General features: G+C 46.4%; 1 protein-coding gene and 1 long non-coding RNA gene across 2 annotated transcripts in view; one reads left to right on the top strand and one right to left on the bottom strand.

Moving 5' to 3' along the window:
• The window catches only part of PTPRK (protein tyrosine phosphatase, receptor type K), a 791,004-nt gene that overhangs the window by 574,424 nt on the left and 194,272 nt on the right, over nt 1–22,308 (bottom strand). The window lies entirely within an intron of this gene.
• The window catches only part of LOC109299788, a 13,114-nt gene continuing 13,074 nt past the window's right edge, over nt 22,269–22,308 (top strand). Inside the window, exon 1 of the long non-coding RNA XR_002097998.1 lies at nt 22,269–22,279. This is a non-coding gene — a long non-coding RNA (uncharacterized LOC109299788). The remainder of the gene's footprint in view (nt 22,280–22,308) is intronic.

Raw genomic sequence — 22,308 nt, 5'->3', positions numbered from 1 at the left:
GGGGGATGGTGATTGGAGGCAGCAGGGAATCTGCACATGGGTCTGCACATGCCTCCATGGCTGCAGACAGCAACATCAGTGCTCCCTGCTGCCTCCAATTGCCCTCCCCCTACTCTTACCAGCGGAGCAAAAGGAAAAACCCGGACAGGACCCCAGCCAGGGTCTGCCTGGCCAGGGCACAGCAGCCTGTGGCAGGATCCCCCCTTGCTGCTGCACCAGCAGGGGCAGAGGCATGGCCAAAAGGTGGCCCTCTTAGGTGAAGGGGGCATGGAGGGGTTTAATTCCCCCTCTATCGCCTCACCCCCATAGCCGGGGTCTGCCAACCCAAGCCGCCACCTCCGTCACTCACACTCAGCCAGGCAGACCGCAACTGGGGCTCCCTAGGGGAAAAGGGGAGGGAGGAAAGAATATACTCCCTCCCTGCCCCCTTCACCTTAGAGGGCTATGCCAGCCACCTTCTGGCCATTCTCCCACACCTGCCACTGGACTGATGGTGGGCAGAGAGACCCACCAGCAGCAGCCCTTTAATGATGTCCCAGGGAGCAGAAATGTTTTCCTGGTGGAGTGGGAAGGAAGAGGAGGACTATGCTGCAGGCAGGAGTGGGGTGGGCACAGCTGCCACAGTCTGCACAGGGCAAGCATCAGTGGCGGGTTTTGGATGGGTGGCTATGGGAGCTAAGCTGAATTTTAGGGTGATCATAACCCCAGCTCCCCCTAGTACCACCACTGCTACTTGCCCTGCAGAAAGGTTTATTCCCCCTGTTTCACCCCACTCCCCCAGAGGACCCCAGATGGGCCCTGCTTGACCAGGCAAGAGCAGTGGAAGCAGCCGCCAGGGCTGGCAGACCCTGGCTGCGATTCCCCAGGAGAAGAGGGAGAAATAAACCCCTTCTCTGCCCCCTTCACCTCAGGGACCTAGCCACATCCCTCTCCCACTGCTGCCCCCACTCACTTTCCCTCTAACCGAGGGCTCATTCTAGTACTTCCTGGTTTCTGGCCTGAGCCACTGCAGGCATGTTGCTGCATTTCCAGAATCAAAAGTGAATGTCTGCTCTAGGGGTGCACCGACAGAGATTTTGGGGGACAATATCCATAGCCAATTTTAAGGAGGCATACAGGCCAATACTGATCTGACCTCCAATACAGCTGTGTGCAGCTGGTAAGTCAGTTTTGGTGGAAAGGGAGGGGAGAGGGAAGGGGTGTGCATGTGGGGGGCAGCTAAATAGCCCCCACGGTGAGGGAGGAGGCAGGAGATGCCCAGCCAGGGCTGGGAGGATGGCTCCCACTACTGCTTGTACCCCGGGAGAGTATGGTGGGAAGGAAGACATGTGCCACCAGATCTGTGCAAGGCAGGGAAAGCGGGCTCCAGCTGCAGGCTGCACCAGGCTCTTCTCAGCATGGGCTGGACTTAGAGCAGGAGCTACAGAAGGGGCTGCAGCCACCCCAAATTTCACTACAGCTCTGCTCCCAGCACAACCGCCATGGGTGCACACCTGACACAGCCTCAGTTCAATGCCCCGCATCCACCCAAGCACCATCAAGAGCTGCGGCTGTGCTGGGCACAGGGTGGCAGTGGCACTGGGAGCGGGACTAAGGTGAAATCTGGGGTGGCTGCAGCCCCCTCCATAGCCGCCTTCCCGAGCCCAATCCCCACCAAGAAGAGCCCAACGCAGCCCTGGCTGCAGCCCACCCAGATCCCACGCAGATCTGAGGGCCCCAACTCCATGCCCTCCTGGGGTGCAAGCAGTGGCAGGAGCCCTCCCTCCCACCAAGCCATGGCTCTGTCCTGTGCCATGCTCCACCCCACCCTGGCTGGGGCAATGCCTGCCCCTGCCCCCTCCCTCACCATGGGAGGCACTGACCTGCCCCTTTCCCCCCCCTTCCCTCTCCACTTGTCTTCCACCACAATGGACTTACCAGCTGCAAGCAGCTATCCACACACTGTCAGGTTGTGCTCCTCGCTGCCTGCGTGCATGCCTTAGCATATATCAGCCAATTTATCAGCTGCACTGGGCTGATTTCTGAGACAGCCAATTGTCTTTTTATCAGTACTGAACCCATATCAGACTGATGTATCGATGCACCTCTAGTCTGTTCACTTGCTTGCCAGTTTAGTCTACGTAGGTTAAACTAACCTGCAAAAATTGAATTGATTCAGGCTCAGGCTTTTTGAATGTCTGTTCTCAGCCCAAGTAGCTATTTGGGAAATACCATAGGTTGGGAATGAGGGTATATTTTTGTAACTCTGTTGAAAGCCAAATTTACGTTCCTACATTTAACTTTCATAACACGATAAAATGGAAATATTATTCATAAATGTTTCCTTAAACAAAGTATACTTACTATAATATATATCATTATTAAAATCTCTGTGTAGCAGGTATACTTAAAAAACTGTTTCCTCTATTTTTGCACCCTGAAGAGAATTCTTTTGTTAGGTGTAAAAAGTGCAATTTATGCTTATCCAATCTGTAGTTCCACAAACCCTTTCCTATTTAAGCATAAGCACTAGATATCAAAACCACCTCCACTTCAAGAACATATTTCAGAAACTTCTCAGCTTGCTATTACAGCTCCCTTAGTCAACCCACCCCAACATAAACACAACAGTTATAGAAGAAATATTTAAATTTTATGTGCAACTGGACTTCTGTGAACATAAACTGATTTAATTTGGCAGCCTGGTGCTAGAAAAAGAATCAAGCAAATTCATCATCAGATGGAGCTGTGGGGGATGAAGAAGGAATGTACATTAGAACCTGAAGTAACCAGTGAAAGGAACGACCTCCAAGGAGTCACAGGAGAGAAAAGTGTCTCTTCTCATCATAAAAGCACCCAGATAAAGCATGCTAATGCATCAAACGTGCAAGGTAACAAAACCTCAGTGCTATACAACATTTTATTTGCAAAACACAGTACAACTGAAAGCATATATATATATTTTAACCTCAGATATCTGCATATATAGCAAGCCCTGTATATATGATCATTTAACAGAAGGTCCTATTCTAACACATGTTGTACATCTAAAAGAAAGGACATCTTCAATTTGCATTGAACTGTAACATGGTAAGAGTTCCTCTTACAGAAAAAAATCATTGATTAAACTAACCCCCTCACAACCCCCCCCCCAAAACCCCCCAAACCATCCTCCAAACAATCTTACAGTTAACTGGGACAAGCAGTTCCACTGTACCTACCCCCAAATTCTCCAGTGAGAACTGGTCTGTCCCCACCACTGAGTTGCTGGAGAGAAAAAGGAAGACAGAGAAAACAAAACCCATACAGAAAACTACATCCAATTCTAGATTTTCAGACTTATGTTTGTGGCTCAAATTTAAATAATTTGTATTAATAAGAACATGTGACCATAAGGTCTGCACAATTCAGAAATATGTGTAGTACATTAGAGAGGAGGAGCACCCACAATCATAAGTTTAAAGACATGCCTACAAGTATTCAGAAAGAGCCCAGTGGGTTCTCATTGTCAAAATACTTTACATAGAAGTTATATGCCTCAAAATCAGTTACTTCTCCCTCTATACCATTACAATAGTACATGTTAACCAGAGAGAGCTGCGGGAAATAATGCAAGTAGCTTTGAAAATGTAAGAATGTAAACAGAAGAGAAGAGATTTTTGCTTCATGTTTCTAATTACTGCACCATTCCTCCTACAAGGCATCCAGGGATTCCTGCATCTTGTTTCCATTTCTTCAACAGCTATTGAGAATGAAAGCGAACATCACAATCACCATTTTCAACTTCGCTGTTCTGTTCACTTCCAATTTCCCAGAGTTGAAATGCAAATTGAAACAAGGCTAAACGTCTGTCCACATTTGCTGTAGAAAGAAGATATAGTACACCGAACAAGGTGGCAGGGAAGAGGGGACTGCAAAAAAGAAGTGAGGGATGCAACCTCCATTTATGTTTTCTTCTCCATTCCAAAGAGATAAAAGCTGGCAGTTTTAGAAACAAAAGATTTGAAATAATTTGTCTGTCAGAAAGTAAAGCTCATCTGGCTATGGGATGGAATACAGCACTTAGTTACTTGTCTAAACAGAGTGGTCAACTACAGCTCAACTGCCATGCCATAGGATTACTCTAAAGCAAGGACAGGAAAAGAATAGTGAGTAATTTGAGAACTCCAAACATAGTCTCTGCAGAGACTATCACAGGCCTTTGCTTGGATCCTAATCAGGCTAAAGAGGCAAGAGGACTTTCTTAGTTAAGCAAAAATTAAAAGAAACAGGGGGCCCTCTAAAATGAAAGGCATAAATTAAGATCCTCCTTGCCAGCTATAGTCTGCAGCAGCTTCTGCTCTCTTTATATGCATCAAGCCAGATCTTAAAATTATTTTTAAAGCTGAATTTTCATTTTGGTTTCATGCAAACTTGTTGGTCTTGATCTCCTGGAGGAAGCAGAAGAAAAGGTGGTATATAAGCTATGTTATTTTAGGCTTTTCACATGATTTTTTTCTCAAGCCGGACAGTTGCAAATATCAATCTTCTTAAAAAAGCAAAACCAGATGCTTTCAGTGTCTACGCAACTTACAGCAATCTTACAACATTCTCCTTTAAGTATCCTTTTTCAGCAGAGCTGGGAGAAAACAGTTTTTGGCTCAAGTAAGTTTAAGGGTATGGGCAAGCACTGAAATGCTAAGAACTTCCAAGAAATTGACAGAGCCACAAAAATGTAGCACGAAATGCACCTAAAGCCATTCAAATGCATGTTTGTCCAGAGAACCACAAAGCAAGGAAAGGCCATCTACTGCTGGTACCCTATAGCCAGGGGGCTGGTATACAAAAGTCCTAGCAGGCTTTGCATAGCACCACCCCCCTCCACCTGTGGAAGAGGCTCCCAAGGACAGCAGAGCACAGAGGAAAGCACTGATCAGCTGGAAACTCTGGAAACCACAACCACCAAAGCCCTCCCCCAGTCCCATTCCCCCTCCTCACACCGGGAGTGCAGAATTATGACATGCCTGTTAGGGGGTATGCGAAGTTTCAGTAGCCAATTCAATTCGGAGGAACTTCGGCCCGATCTGGGGACTGAATCTCCGAATCTGAATTGAAACAGAAGACCAATTAAAGGCTCCAAATTTGTAGGCAGCCACAAGATCACCTCTCAGCCTTCTCTTGCAGAGGCTGAAGAGGCGCAGGTCCCTTCATCTCTCCTCATAGGGCTTGGCCTGTAACCCTTAACCATACAAGTTGCCCTCCTCTGGAGGCTATCCACTTCCCCCTTGAAGTGTGGTGCCCAAAAGTGGACGCAGTACTCCAACTGCGTTCTGAGCAATGCTACACAGAGGGGAAGTATCATGGGGTAGGAAGGAGGAAAGGGGTGTGGGGGAGGAACGGATTGTGGCTGGGATGAGTTGCCAAGCCAGGGCGGGGGGGGACATTACTTGGGGGGGGCAGGGGTTGTGGGTGCAGCAGCAACGGGAGCAGGGGCTCTGCCCTGCTGCCGCTTGCCTAGCTGGGGCCAGAGGGAGTGGCGGGATGCAGGTGCAACTCGCTCCAGGTGGAAGGGGGCAAGCAGCAGCAGATCATAGCCCCCACTCCCAGCACTGCCACACCCGCATCCTATGCCCCCCCGCACTGGCTGGCAAGTGGTGACAGGGCAGAGCCCCCCCAGCTCCCCCTGCTGAGGAAGAGACAGGCACAGCTGGAGCAGCTGTGGGAGAAGCCCCCATGGCTGCCCTGCCCAACGCCATCCCTGACCCGGCCCACTTAAAAAAAAAACAAAGCTCCACGTTCACTGACTGCAGAAGCGGGGATCAGGGCCTCTAGGAGCTTGTGGCAGAGCACCCCCTGTGCAGCATGGGAATTGCCCCCCTTCCCCTGCCTAGCACCCCCACGGCAGCTGTCCCCATGGCGTGGGTGCAGCACGGCTCAGCAGCATGCTGCACACTGTTCAGCAGCTGGGGCCACTGGGGCTGAGCACTGCCCGGCTAGAGACAGGCATTCATAGATTTCATACACATTAGGGATGGAACGAACTTCATAAGCTCATCTGATCCAGCCCCCTGCCTAAGGGCAGGAAGTCACCTGGGGTTAGAGGACCCAAGCAAGATAGACATCCAAGCACATCTTGAATTTGTCCCAAGTAGGTGCTTGCACCACATCTGAGGGGAGTCTATTCCAGACTCTGCATACTCAGAGGGTAAATAAATTCTTCCTTAGGTCCAGTCTAAAATGGTCTTGCAGCCGTTTGTGACCATTGGACCTTGTTTTCCCTGGCGGAGCCCTGGTAAACTGGCCTTCTCCCAAGTCCTGATGGACACTCCTGATATATTTATAGGCTGATACAAAGTCCCCTCTGAGCCTATGCTTAGTCAAGCTGAAGAGTCCTGTGCCTCTCAGCCTCTCATATGGCCTGCTCTCTTGACCTCTGATCAAGTGCATGGCTCTTCTCCGGACTCTCTCGAGCTTCTCCACATCTTTTTTAAAGTGTGGAGACCAGAATTGGATGCAGTAATTCAGCTGTGGCCTCATCAAGGCTGAATAAAGCAAAAAAATGACATCTTGGGTCTTGCTTGAGATGCATCAGTAGATGAAAACCCAGATTTTATTTGCTTTGCTGGTTGTGACATCACATTGGTGACTCATATTCATCTTGTGGTCAATCAGGACCCCCAAGTCTTTTTTAGACATAGTGCTAGAGAGTGAAGCACTGCCAACGCCTATGGGTATGATACGATTTTTTCCTCTTGACATGGAGCACCTTGCATTTCTCTATACTGAAGGTCATCAGGTTTGTATCTGCCCACCTTGCAAGCTTGTCCAAGTTGACCTGGATCCCCAACCTATCCTCTAGGGCATCCATACTTCCCCACAGTTTGGCATCCCTGAATTTAATCAATTCATTTCTGACACCTGAATTCAGGTCATTAGTGAATATATTAAAAAGTACTGGTCCAAGTGCCAATCCCTGAGGGATCACCATATGCCATGCTGACTTGGTTCCATCAAAAATCACTTTCTGGGCCTGAACATGGAGCCAGTTCTCAAGCCACTGGATGCTACGGTTGTTGAGGCTACAGTTCCCCAATTTTGCCATGAGGACATCATGGGAGACCAAATCAAAGGCTTTTCTGAAATCTAAGTACAGGCATTCCTCGACATCAGACGTTTTGAATTACAATGAACGGCACTTATGACATTTATAAATTAACATCCTGTTTCGACTTTCTGACATCAGTTTTCACTTTACAATGCTTGATTCAATGCCATGTCACACCAGCAAACAAGTTCACTGTGACCCATCTCCCTGGAGAACATTTGTCCAAGCTTCCTTGGACACTGTCTTTCAGAAAGCAGACAAGATTCCAGAAAAACCTGCAGCCAAGAGTCTTGAAAAGATTCCAGCCAAGAAACCTTGAAAAAGTCCAACCAAGAGCTCTTCAAAAAGTCCAGCGAAGTCACCTCAAAGAAGTTCTTACAAATCAATATGATTGCTATGTACAATATTAATACATTAATGTAGTTATATTACTCATCCATAATTGACTGAGTACAAAATTCTGAGTTATTTTTTGGTGAAAATAGGGTATCAGGCCTCGGTTCTGGAACCAATCCCCCATTTATAACATTGTTCCTATGGGAAAATCAGTTCTGAGTTACGACATTTCAACTTAAGACGTGGTTTTCAGAAACCAACTGTGTCGTAAGTCTGAGGACTGCCTGTAAATGACATCAACCTTCCCCCCCTCCTCGTCCAGGTGATGCGACACCTGGACACCTGCTCACAGAAGGAGATGAGGTTGGTCAAGCATGACCTACCCAAAATGAAGCCATGTTGGCTATCTCTCAGAATGGAACCTTCTGTCAGCCTGTTGTTGATCATTCTTTGCCCCATTTGATTCAGGAGGGGTCCAATGTTGACTTTATTTTTCTTTTGACTTCCTACGTTTCTGAAGAAGGACTTCTTGTTGTCCTTGATTCCCGTAGCGAGCTTAAGCTCAGTATCAGCCTTAGCTTTCCTGGCGTACTCCCTACAGAACCAGTGATGCATAATCCTCCTTAAAGTTATTACCCATCTTCCAACCTTTATAGACTTTACTTTTAATATTGAAGAGGTCCATGAGCTCTCTATTTAGCCAAGGGGGTTTCCCAGCCCTTTTACTACCATTCCTACAGGCTGGAATGGACTTCCCTTGTGCTTTTAGGATTGCGTCCGCAAGGAGCCACCACTCGTCTTGTACACCCTTTCCTGTCGGATCGTATCTGTCAGGGCCTCCACAACCAACCTCCTGAGCTCGTGAAAGTCAGCTTTCATGAAGTCAAGGATTTCTGCATTGCTGACTGATTTGCCAGCTTTGTGATGGATAAGGAAGGTGATCAATTTGTGATCACTGTCACTGAGCTTCCCTTTAAACCTTAGGTCTCTCACTAGACCATCCCCTTCGGCCAGAACCAAATCTAGCAGCACCTCACCTCGTGTCAGCCCATGAACTTCTCCAGTCAGAGAGAGCTCATCAATGCAGATGAGGAAGCTGCGTGACGGATCAAATTTGGCTGAATGCTCCTCCCATGAGATGTCAGGGTAATCGAAATAACCCATGACAACCATGTACCGAGACTGTGCGGCCTCTGTTAGTTCTCTAGAGAATTCTTGTTCAAGCTTATCCTCCTGGTCTGTAATAGACTCCTACAGTAATATCCCCTTCACCATGTCCTTCCCATATTCTAACTCAAAGGGTTTCACATCACCCTCTTTGGGTGCCCAAGTCATCTAGTAAGGAAGCGTAGTGCTCCTTGACAGAGAGCTACACCCCTGCCCTTCCTTCTAACACGATCCCTCCTGTAGAAAGTATAGCCATCTATATCTGTGGCCATCATAAGTAGTGTCCCACCAGGTCTTCATTATCCCTATGAGATCATACTTCTTGCTTAGCAGGAGGGCCAGGTCCTCCTGTTTGTTTCCATGCTCCTGGCATTAGTGTACTGGCAGCTGAGTCTGCCAATGGAAACCCTAGGCTTCTTTATATCCTTAAGAGAGTCCCATCCATGGGCTGGGGTAAGGGTGATTTCAATTGTTTCCTAACCTATTATGTGTTTGTCCCCCCCGGGCTTGTTCAATGGTTGTCTGCCTATCCCCCAGCAATCTTAGCTTAAAGCTCTGTTGAACAGGTCAGCCAGTAATTCAAAAAGCCCAAGCATGTATTGATTAGATCTTTGTACGTTAGTCTAAGCTGCATAGATTGGACTGATTAACAACTGGACAGACATTCACTTTCGAATCACGAAATGCAACCACATGCCTGCAGGGGCTCAAGCCAGAAGACCCTAGAGCATGCTTGCCAGCCACTGCCAAAGGGGAAGGGAGACAAGCCCTCCAAAAGACTCTCACCCCTCCCTCCTGGGGTGGGGCAGGCATGGGGTTTAAATCCACAAGGGGTAGGGCAGTGGGGAGAAAGTCCTTTTTCTGAAGCAAGCATATATTCAACACAGCAATTTGTAACCTCAGGCACACAACAAAGGGCAACCAAAAATCTTTACCTAAGCTAAGATACAGCCCAGTAAAACACAGTGAGAGTACATGCAACTTAGTCTAACTTAAAATGGAATGTAATAAACCAAACAGACAAGACAACGCCTTGCATAAATCTTAAGTAATCCTGAGGGCAGTGTCTCCTTACAGCCAGGTATTCAGAAAGCCTTTGTTTAGGTATTCACACCTTTTACAGATTCTGTTTTATAATGTAAATGTAGCTCTCTGCATTCTTTGGTCAAGCTGTATGGGACCCTCAAGCTGTCTGGGACCCCCTGTTGTTCCCTTAGCTCCAGCACCAGCCCATACATATGATGATTGTGCCCGGTCTTTGCCAACAGCTTCCACCTCTCAGTCTGGTCCTGCAGGGCTTGGTGCCAGCACACTGAGCTGGGGAATGGGAGATTGAAGCCCCTTCCCAGATCCCAGACTGGGGGGAGGGGAGCAGTCCCTCTCAAGCTATTGCCTGCTTGAGCCTAACTCAAGCAGAGAGCAGGGGTGTGGTCAGCACACTGAGCTAGGGAAAGGGAGATTAAAGCCCCTGCCAGACCACTGTACTCTCTAGGGAGTAGTGGTCCATAAGCTCACCACTGCAGTCCATGAGCGTGCTGCTTTGGCCCATGAGCACGCCGCTTTGGTCCCACCCCCTTCTTTCAGCGCGGTCCACTGGGAAGTGTCCTACAGTAAGTGTCCAGGTGGGAGCAGGCAGGATTTGGCCACCACCCTTCTCCATGCTAACTGCTGCCCAGAGCAGCATACTGGAGTGCTCCCCACCACTGATGCCATGTGCCTCCTCGCTCCCCGAGGTGATGCAGGGATACACAGCAGATCCCCGGAGCCTGCAGAGCAGTTCCCCAGAGCTACCAGAGCTGCACCAGTCCCCAGCCCCAGGGAGGAGCCACTACCTGCCCTGTGTGAGGAGTGAGGAGCTTACCTTTAGTAAGTGTCCCATGCCAGCCCCAGTGCCTCTGCCACACTCCGCGCCCAGCTCCTCTCTGGGCAGGTGCTCAGCATTAAAAAGTTGGTGCATGGCAAGATATTTAATTGTGAGCCACTGCACACATGCACAGCTTAGAGGGAACCTTGCCCCAGACCCCAGCTGGGGTTTTCCGTGGGGGGGGAGGTGGTAGTCCCTCTCAGGCTGTTGCTCTGCCTTGCTCCAAGCCCCCATCCTGTCCACTCCAGGGGGGAAAGGTCTGGCAGGGATAGACCCCCCTCCCAGCAGATGAGCTGTGGTCCAAAACCAGGCTTCCCACCCCCTTTCTAGCCGAGCATTGAGGGCTGGCTGGTGAGCAGAGAGGTGGGGCCAGCCCTGCTCTCTGGAGTAGACAACACAGCCCAGTGCAGCCCAAGGCTAGAAAGCATGCTGGGATGCTGGGGGACTGTGATTTAACTTAAACCAAGAAGGAGTCTGGGACAGAAGTTCCATAAACTGATTTGACCCAAATCAGGTAAGTCTGATACTACATTCAACCAGGTTTATCTCAAACCCATTTCAGCCATTTTCAAACCAATTTATGTGCACTGAACACCTGTTCTGTTACAGGTTTAAACCAGTTCCTGATCATTTTAACTTATTTCTGTGTAATGTCTGTTCCTAGCCCAAGTGCTGCTCCATTCCCCTTCCACAGCCCCATTGCAGCTCTTTCTGTTCCCTTCCTTTCTATCCGCTCTGCCTGCCCCACTCCCTGATCTGCTGTATGTCCCACACAGAGGTTGCCCTTGCCACTTGTGATACAAGTAGGTTGGCCACCTGATTCAGGGCAACATTACAAAGCGATTTATTGGAAGCAATTTGGGCTCTGATGGAATGCACTTTTATAACCAATGGCAGATCCAACTTGGCTTTACACAGCACATGGTCCATTTAGATACTGCTGTGCCTTCGGGTGTCTCAGCTGAAAATACAGACAACAGTGGACAGTTTCTGTGAAGATAATATGTCACTGCCACCTTCACATCCTGCAAATGTAGTGAAGCTTCTACATGGGAAAGTAAGGCTCCAGGAAGAACACCATCCAGTTAATCTGCTACCCCAGATAAAAGTCTGTGACAACATAATTCTGAATACTTATTCTAAGGTTATCTGGTAGAGGTCTATGGTTCTGTAACCTCACTCTGCAAATATGACCTCTGCACTCTGAGGTTGTGTTCTGGAGACTGGGTAAATGCACTGACAACAGTCTAAGCCAGTGATCTATGCTTCACTGCCATAAGCTAACTGCTTCTTTAAGCAGGCAAAAAGATTTGGCATCTCCCTACCTGTTGATATAAACTATTGTGTCAGAGGTGTCCATCATGAGCTGGATGTTAGCTAGATGGATCAGATAAATACCATCCAAGCTTTCTATACCACTCTGGGCCCCAACATGATATGGAAACCCTGATTCTTCATGACCAGATACTGTAAACCTAAGTCTTTTGAGGATACCCCCCAACCACTCAATGGATGCATCTACATATGCCATTGGAGGGCAGCAATAAACTATAGAGCTTATTGCTCTCTAATTTATTGTTCCCGGGAAGCTCCTGGGTGCACAACTGCATGTGCACTCAGACCGCAGCACACTGAACCAGTTCACAGCAGCCCTGGCTGGCAGAGAACCCTGGGGGTTAGCCTGCCAGCCTGGGGCTGCTCCAAATAGACCTAATGTGCTGTGGAGGGGCTGACTGGGGCATGAGGGTGCTTCAAGGTGGGGCTACCCAGCAGGAAGATGCCCCTCTGAAGTACCCTTCTTCCCCAGCCATCCAGCCAGCATCTACATGTGCACTGCTTCGCATGAAAAAAACTGCAGCAGGATAGGACTTGTATGTAGGAGTGCATGTGTAGACCCTGAGACACATACTGTGCAGTTAATTAGTCAACTGTTCAGTAAACATATCACGCCCAGTAAGAAGTCCATTACTACTGTGACTCTGGGAAGGGAGACTACAAAGGGTATTCTTCCAAACATATTGCTCTAATTTAGGTATGGGCAGTTATTTCAGTTGGAGGGCTGCTTAATGAGTTTTGGTAAACTGTCAAGGGCTACCCTGCCCCTTGACAGGCTGCCCGCCCCCTGGTTGCCATCTTGGGACTGGAAATCCTGCCCCTAATCCCTAACCTTTGCCACCAGAAGGCCCTCCCCTTGCCCCTAGAAGTACTCCTTTTGGGAGGGAGGGAGGGAAGGCTGACATCTGAATGAGAAAAAAACCCAAATCATATACTAAACATCAAGCACCTTCTATAACGTATTTTAATGTTATTGAAAAAGATATTTTTGTCATGACTTGTTTGTGCAGTGTGTATAAAGATTGCATTCTAGGTAAAAAAAATAGTCTTACTCTTGTATATTGTGTGTGTGCATTTGCACACGTGCATACAGCCCCCTTTGCCAGATTCAGCAGCAGGTGGGGGTCCTCAGGATGCTTGAGGCCTGCGCAGGCACTGCCACCCAGCAGCACGCAGCTCCGGCCAGTGCTGCAAATGGTAGCAAGGAGCGGAGCCAGGCCAGCCCACCTCTATCACCTGGTACTTCCTGCATCACACATACAGATCCCAGCACTTGCACATCACTGGGGGAAGCCCGTGCAGAGCCAACTGCAACCATGGAAGCAGTGAGTGTGGCTCCCTACCACTTCTGGTGGAGTCCTGGCAGCTGCACGCTGCAGAGAAGGCAGCTGGCTCCATCCTGCAGGGCTTCCACCACTAGTGCACAAGTGCCAGGAGTTGTACATGCACTGTGGGCAGCCCCATGTGACAGAAGCAGGCTGACCTGGCTGCATTCTTTGTTGCCATGTACAGCTCCGGCTGGATCCAAATACTGCTAGGCAGCAGCACCTGTACAGGCCATGAGCACCCTGAGTGTCCACTACTTTCTGCTGCCGCTGCCACCAGTGGCAGGAGCTGTGCAACAGGGGAGGGAGGTGGGGGGGGGAGGTCCGCACACCCACCACCATCCCTCACATCCACACGCTGCCCACCCAAGCTCCACCATCCTGCCACCCTAGACCCATGCTGTGCTCCTGTTCCTGCTCAACTTGCAGCTCCCCCTGCTCCCACTTCCCTACCAGCTGCCTGGAACGAAAATTACAGCAGACAAGAAGCAGCTGCTGGAGGCTGGGGAAGCCAAGCATGGCCCCCAGCAGCTGCAGCAGCAGCCCTCACCGGAATGTGAGTGCTGGCTAGGCCAGGTCCTTCCACACACTGGGCTGGGAGCAAAGTGTGCGCATGATCAGAGGTCAGGAAGACAGACCTTATGATGAGAGGCTGAGAGCCATGGGACTCTTCAGCCTGGAAAAGCGCAAGCTCAAGGGTGATCTGGTGGCCACCTATAAGTTTATCAGGGGTCCTCAGCAGGATCTGGGGGAAGAGAGTGCCCCAAGGGATGACAAGATCAAACAGTCACAAACTCCACCACAACCGATTCAGGCTGGACATAAGGAAGAACTTCTTTACCGTCCAAGCCCCCAAGGTTTGGAATAGACTGCCACCAGAGGTGGTTCAAGCACCCACTCTGAATACCTTCAAGACATATTTGGATGCTTATCTTGCTGGGATTGTATGATCCCTGCTGACTTCCTGCCCATGGGGAAGGGGGCTGGACTCAATCCTCCGGGGTCCCTTCCAGCCCAAATGTCTATGAAATCAGTTGGTGGGTGCCCGCAGGCCATATTTTGCCTGCCTCTGCTATAACTCTTTTGCCATGTTAAGGAAGAGAGCACAATATGGGTATCTAGTAGATGAAAGATCCAGGGAGTTCCTTCATGTGGAGTAGCACGTGCAAGCCAGGCCCAGAGAAGTCCAAGATAAATTCTTGCACGCAAGGTCACAAAGATGAAAGAGGTCATTTGTCCTAGTATAGATAGGTAGACCCTCACATATTCAAAATATAATGCAACAAGTTTAAAGAGGACATTACAGTAAATGGATTTCAAGAAGGAAAGGGAAGAAGGGATATTAACAGACTTTTTCCTCAGACTTCCCAAAAACAACAACAGAAAACTGACAAAATATAAATATTTCTCTCTCCAGGAATAAGCAAGCCTAAACCCTGTAGTCTAAAAGGTAAAATTCTACCCAAATTGTAAGCAAGTAACAAAGGTCTTTCAGAATGTAAATGAATAGACAAGTGGTTCTCAATTGTTTTAGACTCGAAGCACCCCTTAGAAAATGCCAGCTCACACAGTTTGAACGTATGCTACTCCAAACTATTATAAGTAGATAGTGCACTCAAACATGACAACTTCCAAACAATTTTTTTGAAAAATAATATAAGAATAGAAAGAATAAATGAAAACTTCATACACTTTTTTGACCTAATAACTAATCTTACCTGCAAGCAACCATTCTTCAAACAGTTGGCAAGACTTTAAGAGACAAAAGGTTTCATGTGAGATAATTTTAGGCTTTATTCATTAATTACCAATCCAATAAAAACAACATCTGGCCTAAACAGAGTCTTCACTTTTCCTTCTGACATTAAATAGCCTTTAGACCCTAGCTGGTACACAAGCGATCTGAACCAAGATACTCATGCTAGAGTGTCTTTATGACACCAGAACTACTCTACCTGAACCAATATTAAACCTTGGTAAGAAACGCATGCTATTTCTATAACCTTCAAACACTAAAAATTAAAACTACTTATTTTCTGGAAGACAGGTACAATAAATTGACAGTAAATGAGAATGCTAAATGAATTAACATTAACACTGAGAAAACAACTCCCTGTGCACACCATGGTTAAAAGGGTTAACTAACAGTTTATAATTCTTAATTATGGCCGGATGCAAATAGATTTTTTTTATGTAGGTCTCTTGGGGAGTTACAAGAAGATTAAGTTTTCCATATTCTTGAATTACTTTAGAATTCAATGAAAGAATTGAAAAAATGAAGTGAAAAATGTTCTAAATAACTGCAAAAATCAGCTTCTCCTGCAACTATCCAATAGTATTTCCAAACACACTCTCTCAGTAATAAATGGTAATGTGTCACGCCCAATTTTTCTTTTTCATCTAAAATGGGGGTGCCCAACCTTTAGGAGAAAGTTCTTCATGGTCAGGGTTACCAGAATCTGGAATGGGCTCCCAAGGGAGGTGGTGCTCGCCGCATCCTTGGGGGTCTTCAAGAGGAGACTGGACAGGCACCTGGATAGGATCACATGACTATAGGATTGGTAACTTTTCTTGCCTCCCAGGGGCAGGGGGTTGGACTAGATGGCCCACTGAGGTCCCTTCTGACTCTATGAATCTACCCTGTGGACCAGATGCATCCCACAAAGCCATGACATCTGGCCTGCAGGTCTCCCCATGGGTTGGGAAATTTGAGAGCTGGAGAAGAGAGGCAATACTGACATGTACCCTACTGCCAAATTCCCAAGCCCAACATGGTGGGTCAGAGTCAGGCCATGCCCCCTTCCTGCAAATGGTCAGATAAGGGTTGGGCCATGCCCCTTCTCCCCCCATGCCAGACCATGCCCCTTCCAACCTGTGGGCCATGTGGGGGCTGGACACTGAAGTAGGACCACCAGTCAGATCCTGCCTGCAAACAGAACAGGCACTGTCCATCAAACCCATTGAGGAAGAAGGTCAGGTACCACTGCTCTAAAAGATCACCATATAGTTCCTAACTGAAAAAAAACTCTTAATTTTTCAATGCGCTTTTTTGGCATTTGGATAACCTTCAATAGCTACCTATATTTTAACACGAATGATTCAGGAAAGAGACAGACTAAAACAATAAACCCATTTATTTTAATTATATTATAGTTTTGGAGAAATAATGCACATTTAGCAAGTCCTTCCTCCAAGATGCAACTGTCTACAAACCCAGTAAAACAGAAGACACCTGTAGCGGTATTCTCTGCTATAATTTCATGTTTCTACCTGTCCTTCCCCCTCCCATTGGCACCCTAACCTTGCAGGCAGGTTCTTACTAATCGACTAAAAGACTGACTCGCATATCTTTTTACTGAACTTATTGTATAACTAAATAAAACCAATTAGTTCTTCCACTGCTTCCTTAAGAATGAAAAACCATTTTGTGTAAATTTATCATTGCAATGAAATCACATTCAAATATCTTCAAATTCTCCATCAACCATCTAAGTAAGGCTCTAGTGAAGTATTTGCAAAATAGAATCTAAAGCAATTTAGTAAGCATGCCTTGGCAATGCTCATAATATCTCAAGGGAAATTAGAGTGCGACTAACACTAAGTTTTAAATTCTACGTAGATGTACTAGACTTTGGTAGAAAAAGTTAAAAGAAGAAATGTCTATAAATAATAAATGTTGGAAGTATTTATAATGTCCCACACTACTCAGTGTAAGTCTTAAGCTTTATTTGCAGCTCAATTGGTTTTACAACTTAATACACTCTATGCTTTTTTCTACAGGGAAATACTTTTGAGATGGATGAAAATGTCATTATCCATTATACAAACAGGTCATGCTAGAATACTAGCATGTTTTATTGCTACACTGAAAGAAATAATTGTACTCTGTATTCAACAAAAGGAAAGCAGCTGCATATAAACAGGCACTGTTATTTTAGAGGAAACTAAAGTTCACAGTCATTAATGATTTTTGTTCACGCAAAACATTTCACTTTCTGAAGATCAGGATCTTTCCCCTAGACACACTCTCTCACTAATTATAATTTGAGATTAAATTTAACAGCTTGCTTCTCCTAATAGAACCAACATGCATAGGCAAACTATCTGAATCTTGCTCTAGTCTGAATATTAAAATTACTCATAACACTAACACATATGCTGAGTATGTCTTGCTATTCCTCCAGGTACATTCTTCCTTAGTTCATTTATATAATAAAATGTAATGAATACAAAAAATGCAGTATTCATCTCATTAAAAAATATGCCACTTGATAAACCAGAACCTCATCTGAACATAAAATGATGTTGATTAATAAATTTAATATTAACATCCCAGACTCAAAATTGTACTTTGAGGTTTCTAGGAGACAGAAAGCTCATCTAACTAAGGCGCAGGAATCAGCATCAAACAAAGGCTCTAATCCCAGTTTTGCCACGGACCTTTTGTTGGACCATAAATTATTTCACCTCCATGCTTCAGTCTCCCCATGTCTATAAAAAAAAAGGATAATGATCTCTCTCTCAAAGCGTACAATCAAGCAACATTCTTGGAAGTGATTTGAATTTCTCTGTTGGAAAACTTTAAGTGGCCAAAGATCCATCACCATAGGTGAATCTTAATTATTTTTTTAAGTGCAGTTAGGCTTTAAAATAAAATTTAATTCAATTCAGCACTCATATTTCCTCAGGGAACATACAATTCTCATTGAACCAATATAATACATCAATGAAGAGATGAAAATTTTAACTTCTAGATCTTCCCCTTTCACAGCCAGAATTCTCTGAAACTGCAAAGCAATATTAAATCTTAATTGTGCTTCAAAGCATGTTGAATTTCCAACGGACAGGTATTAAAAAAAGTGCCTCAAAAATGTAGATAATAAAAGATATCACATCTATGTTATCCTAAACTTCAAAACATATGTATGCTGCTAAGGACTGCACATCAACTAAATCTAGAGCACATCATAACTCTTTATCAAGACACTGTGGCTTCTAAAAAGTATTTCTATTCCCTCCTTATCAAGCAAAATAGTCAGCATTCTTCAAAGAGCCAACCACATCCTTCTTAGTACACAACTAGAATCCACAGTGAATGAAAAATGGAAGGCAAAAAAATTCCTCTCTTTCAGCTAATGTGAGCAAGGAAGGCTGTAAATGTTCTTTATCTAAAACAGAAAGAGAACAGTTGGAATTTCTCTGGTATTTACACACAATGTAATTTTAGGAAAAAAAGGGTATTCCAAATTATAAGGGTGGTCTTGGGAAGATGTAGGGTAGCAAAGGGATCTTTGCTCATGAAGGGGCTGTGTTGTGGTAATTGACAGCTTGGTTATTTCTTGTTGTAATATATATTTTAAAAAAATAATCAAAGTTCTGCATATTTTTATTTATTTGTTTATTTATTATAACCTGGACAGTCATGTCCAGTTAATAATCTCAATACCCAACCAATCTACCTACCAAGTAAAACATCTATAGGAATGGCAGACATTGTATGGGGAAGAATGCACTGAATAAGAAGTTAATAACTACTTGTGTGCCTGGGGGGGAGGGGACGTTTCTACACAAGATGCTTACTGCAGAGCTGCCTATTACCTCCACAGTAAAGCCTCAACATCTATACATGTGCCCCTATTAGGCCGCAGTGAACTAATAAACACCATCGCAGGATAGTACATGTGAACACAAGTACTATCCTGCAGCCACATTATACAGCATGTTGCAATGTACATATGTAGATGCTGACAGGGCTGGCTGGGGCATAAGGGTGCTTCTGTGCAGGAGTTGCCTGCCAATTAGCCCCTGCACTGAAGCACGCTTGTGCCCCAGCCAGCCCCTCCGCAGCACACTGAGCCAGGCTGGAGCAGCCCCAGACTGGCAAGCTGACCCAGTTCAATAGGCTGCAGTCCCAGGCACACATGTAAACACAGCTCCTACAAGCAACAGACTCCAGCATGAACTGCACCAGAGTTTATTTAATTACATTAATAGCATGTATAGATGCACCCAAAGTGTGTGTTAATATTCTATGGATCTGCAAATCACTATACACTGCATACTGCTCTGAGATGGTAACAAGACTGAACAGAAAAAGCAAAAAGACGACTGCTGGTTAGAAACAGTGTTAGTCTCAATATTCATTGCGTCCACTGTATACAAATACAAGGAATCCAGCAGATGGTATATCAACAAATGATCTTGTAGAGTTCTACAGTAAGTACATCCTTATCAGGATAAAACATATTGTAAACACTGCTATTTGAAACAGCCTTTTTTCTATGTCTCATTTAATTAAGTGAAAACAAGCTACTAACAATAGAAATGGATGTGCTTGTAAACATTCTCATGCTTGATTTTTAAATAAAATAAAGTCCTTCAGACAGCAGTTCATAATTAAATGCATGATTGCAGATGGAATCTCTAACTCTATCAAGTAAAACTGCAAAAAGCCATTCTGGCTGATGCCTCCGTGACCTCAATTTCCCCCCCTGATGTTTCCATTACTATATCAAATGTAAATAAATGAAAAAATAAAACCAGAAGTGTTGGAGCCCAGTGGGACAACAAGGCTGTAGAGTTTGAGTTTGTTATACCGCTTTGCCTGACAATGGAAGAGAAACCTTACATAACTTTAAAAATGAAAAAGAATGAAGTGCCATGTAATTAATCAAGCGCACATTTATTTCTCTCATTATATTAGTTATTACATATTTCATAGTTGTAAATTCATAAAAACCTATCAAAATAAAAAAATATAATTACACAGAGAATGTATGTGATACTTTTCTCCCCCTTAAATAATCAACCACCCTTGAACTATGCAGTACATTAGAGCTAAAATATGAGACGAGGCCTGCCAACTTATGCAGCAAACCTATGGCTCAATCATTTGGCAAACTAGGGATTATGCAGCAGTGTAAGTAGTTACAAAATCATTCAACAATGTTTAATTTTAATGAAGCAATTTGAACAATGTGCCATAAATGTGCCATAAAGTCAGAGCATATATAATGAGCGCTATTGCCCCCATGCAGAGAAATAGTAAAAGCATAATGCTTTGGAGGCCTCATACAAAAAGTACCACCAGGGTACAACAGTACCAGGGGCTCATGCAACTAACCAGGGTATGGACTGTAAGAAGCAGAGACAAGCTAATCAAGCGCTGATCACCTGAAACTTATTTAGAATAACTCACACCTGAAAAAAGTGGGGTGGCACACATGGTGGCAGCGTATGCCACCCAAAACTGAAGCCTGACTGGCCAGAGTCACACTCCAATTGCCAACTAAGCTCTGCACACCATATTGCCACCTCTGAAACCCTAGGAAGCTTCCAGGATCCCAGGTAAGGTTGTTGGAGCCAACCCCGGTGCTGGCCCCAGCCTCCCCATCCCCACCCCCACCTGGGGCAACCTGCCATGTGCCAGAGCATTCCCTGGGGACAAGCAGCAGTGGCACCACTATGTGACACTGCTGTTTGTCCCCCGAGGAAACACACGTGCACTTGTCTGCATGAAATCTTAGGGTGCATCCAGACGAGCGCACATGCGCCTTTTACAGCATCTCAAAAGCCCTTTGAGATGTTACAAGAGGCATGTACAGGAACAAAAAAAAAAAAAAAAAATTCCCCATGCTGCAAAATTGCAGCATAGGGGCAAAATTATACCCCTGGATATCTAGGAGTCAAAAAATACCCCGGGCAAACCAAGCGAGGCAGGGTATAGCCCAGGACCCCACTTCCTGATTGTCCCCTGCCCCTCCCACGTGGTCCCACTCCCAGTCGCTTCCTGCTCACTTCCCTGCCCAGCGCCAGCACAAGGACTCAAAAAAAAACAGCCCCACACTCACCAGCAGAAGCAGCGGCCGTCAGGGTTACTGGGGCCTCCTCGCAGAACCCTCCCGAATCTCATGGGGAAGCGAGGACTGACCCCAGCCACTTGGCACCTGCACTGCCACTGCCCCATTGTGTGGGTGCAGTCTACATCAGCAGGGCTCCGCGCAGTCAGGCAGCTGAGGCCACTGAGACTGAGTGGTGCTGGGCCCGGGGTGACAGCTGCAGTGGCCCCAGCTGCCCGACAGTGAGCAGAGCCACACGGCGCCCTGTCAACCCAGGCCACACCCACATGATGGGGCAGTGGCAATGCGGGTGCCAAGCAGCCAGGGCCAGTCCCCACTGCTCCATGCTATGTGTAGGGGACTCTGCCAGGAACCCCAGTGATCCTGACAGCTGCTGCTACTGCCAAGGAATGCAGGCCTTTATTATTTTTTTATTTTTTTATTTTTTTAAGTGCCAGGACTCTGGGGCTGGGCGGGGCAGCCATCAGAAGGGCTGAAGTTGTGGGCAGGGGGTACATGGGCCATGCAGAGAGGAAGTAGCCCCTGCAGAGGGCTGGTGGCCCCTGTTGGGGGGAGCTGTGGCCTCTGTGGGGGGGGGCAGTCTGAGAGCTGTGCAAGGGGACTGCACCCTGCAGGGGGCAGGGGACCCACCCCTCCTGAGCAGCCCCCACTGAAGTCCCCCCCATGATCCACCCACACCTACCCACACATCCCATGGCCTGCCACATCCCTTCACAGGCATCCCCCCACCCCCCTTCTCACCCCACCTTCTACAAACCCCACATCCCTCCCAGCACACACACTGCATGTCCAGGTGTCAGATAGGATGAGACCTGCTGGCAGGAGCTGTGCCTGTAGAGACAGCTGTCCTCACATCTTGGTGAGTGAAGGAATCCATGGAAGCTCTAACTGCTCTATGATGAGAAAACCAAAGGCAAACATCAAAACATATATGTATTTAAAATTAATTTTATTATGATGATAGAGAGCCTGGTAAGCTTCCAAACTGCTTTAACATTGCAGATATCTCAATAAAACATTGCCCAACTGGGGGGCGGGGGTGAGTGTGAGTGTGGTGATCTTCTGTTTTAATTGTGGAGGAACATGGATTTCAGAATATTTTACAGAGTGACTTTGGGATTTTTTTATCTGGGATATTTTTTTAAATAGGGAACACCAGAATTCCTGCTAGCAAGGCACATGCCAGGACCCATGCAGAGAAGCCTGCTCAGCACTGGCACCTAGGACCCAGCTGGAGGTGGCTGCTTTGTTCAATTCAAACCAGGCCACCACACTGAACATCTTCCAAGCAATAGCTGCCTAGATGGCTGAGCAAGGGGCACACATGGCAGTAGTGCCACACAAAGGCTAACTCTGCAG

Source organism: Gavialis gangeticus, unplaced genomic scaffold (genome assembly GCF_001723915.1).
Source record: "Gavialis gangeticus isolate Ggan-Ray unplaced genomic scaffold, GavGan_comp1, whole genome shotgun sequence".
NCBI classification, from domain to species: Eukaryota; Metazoa; Chordata; order Crocodylia; family Gavialidae; genus Gavialis; species Gavialis gangeticus.
This window is presented reverse-complemented; position numbering and strand designations above follow the sequence as displayed.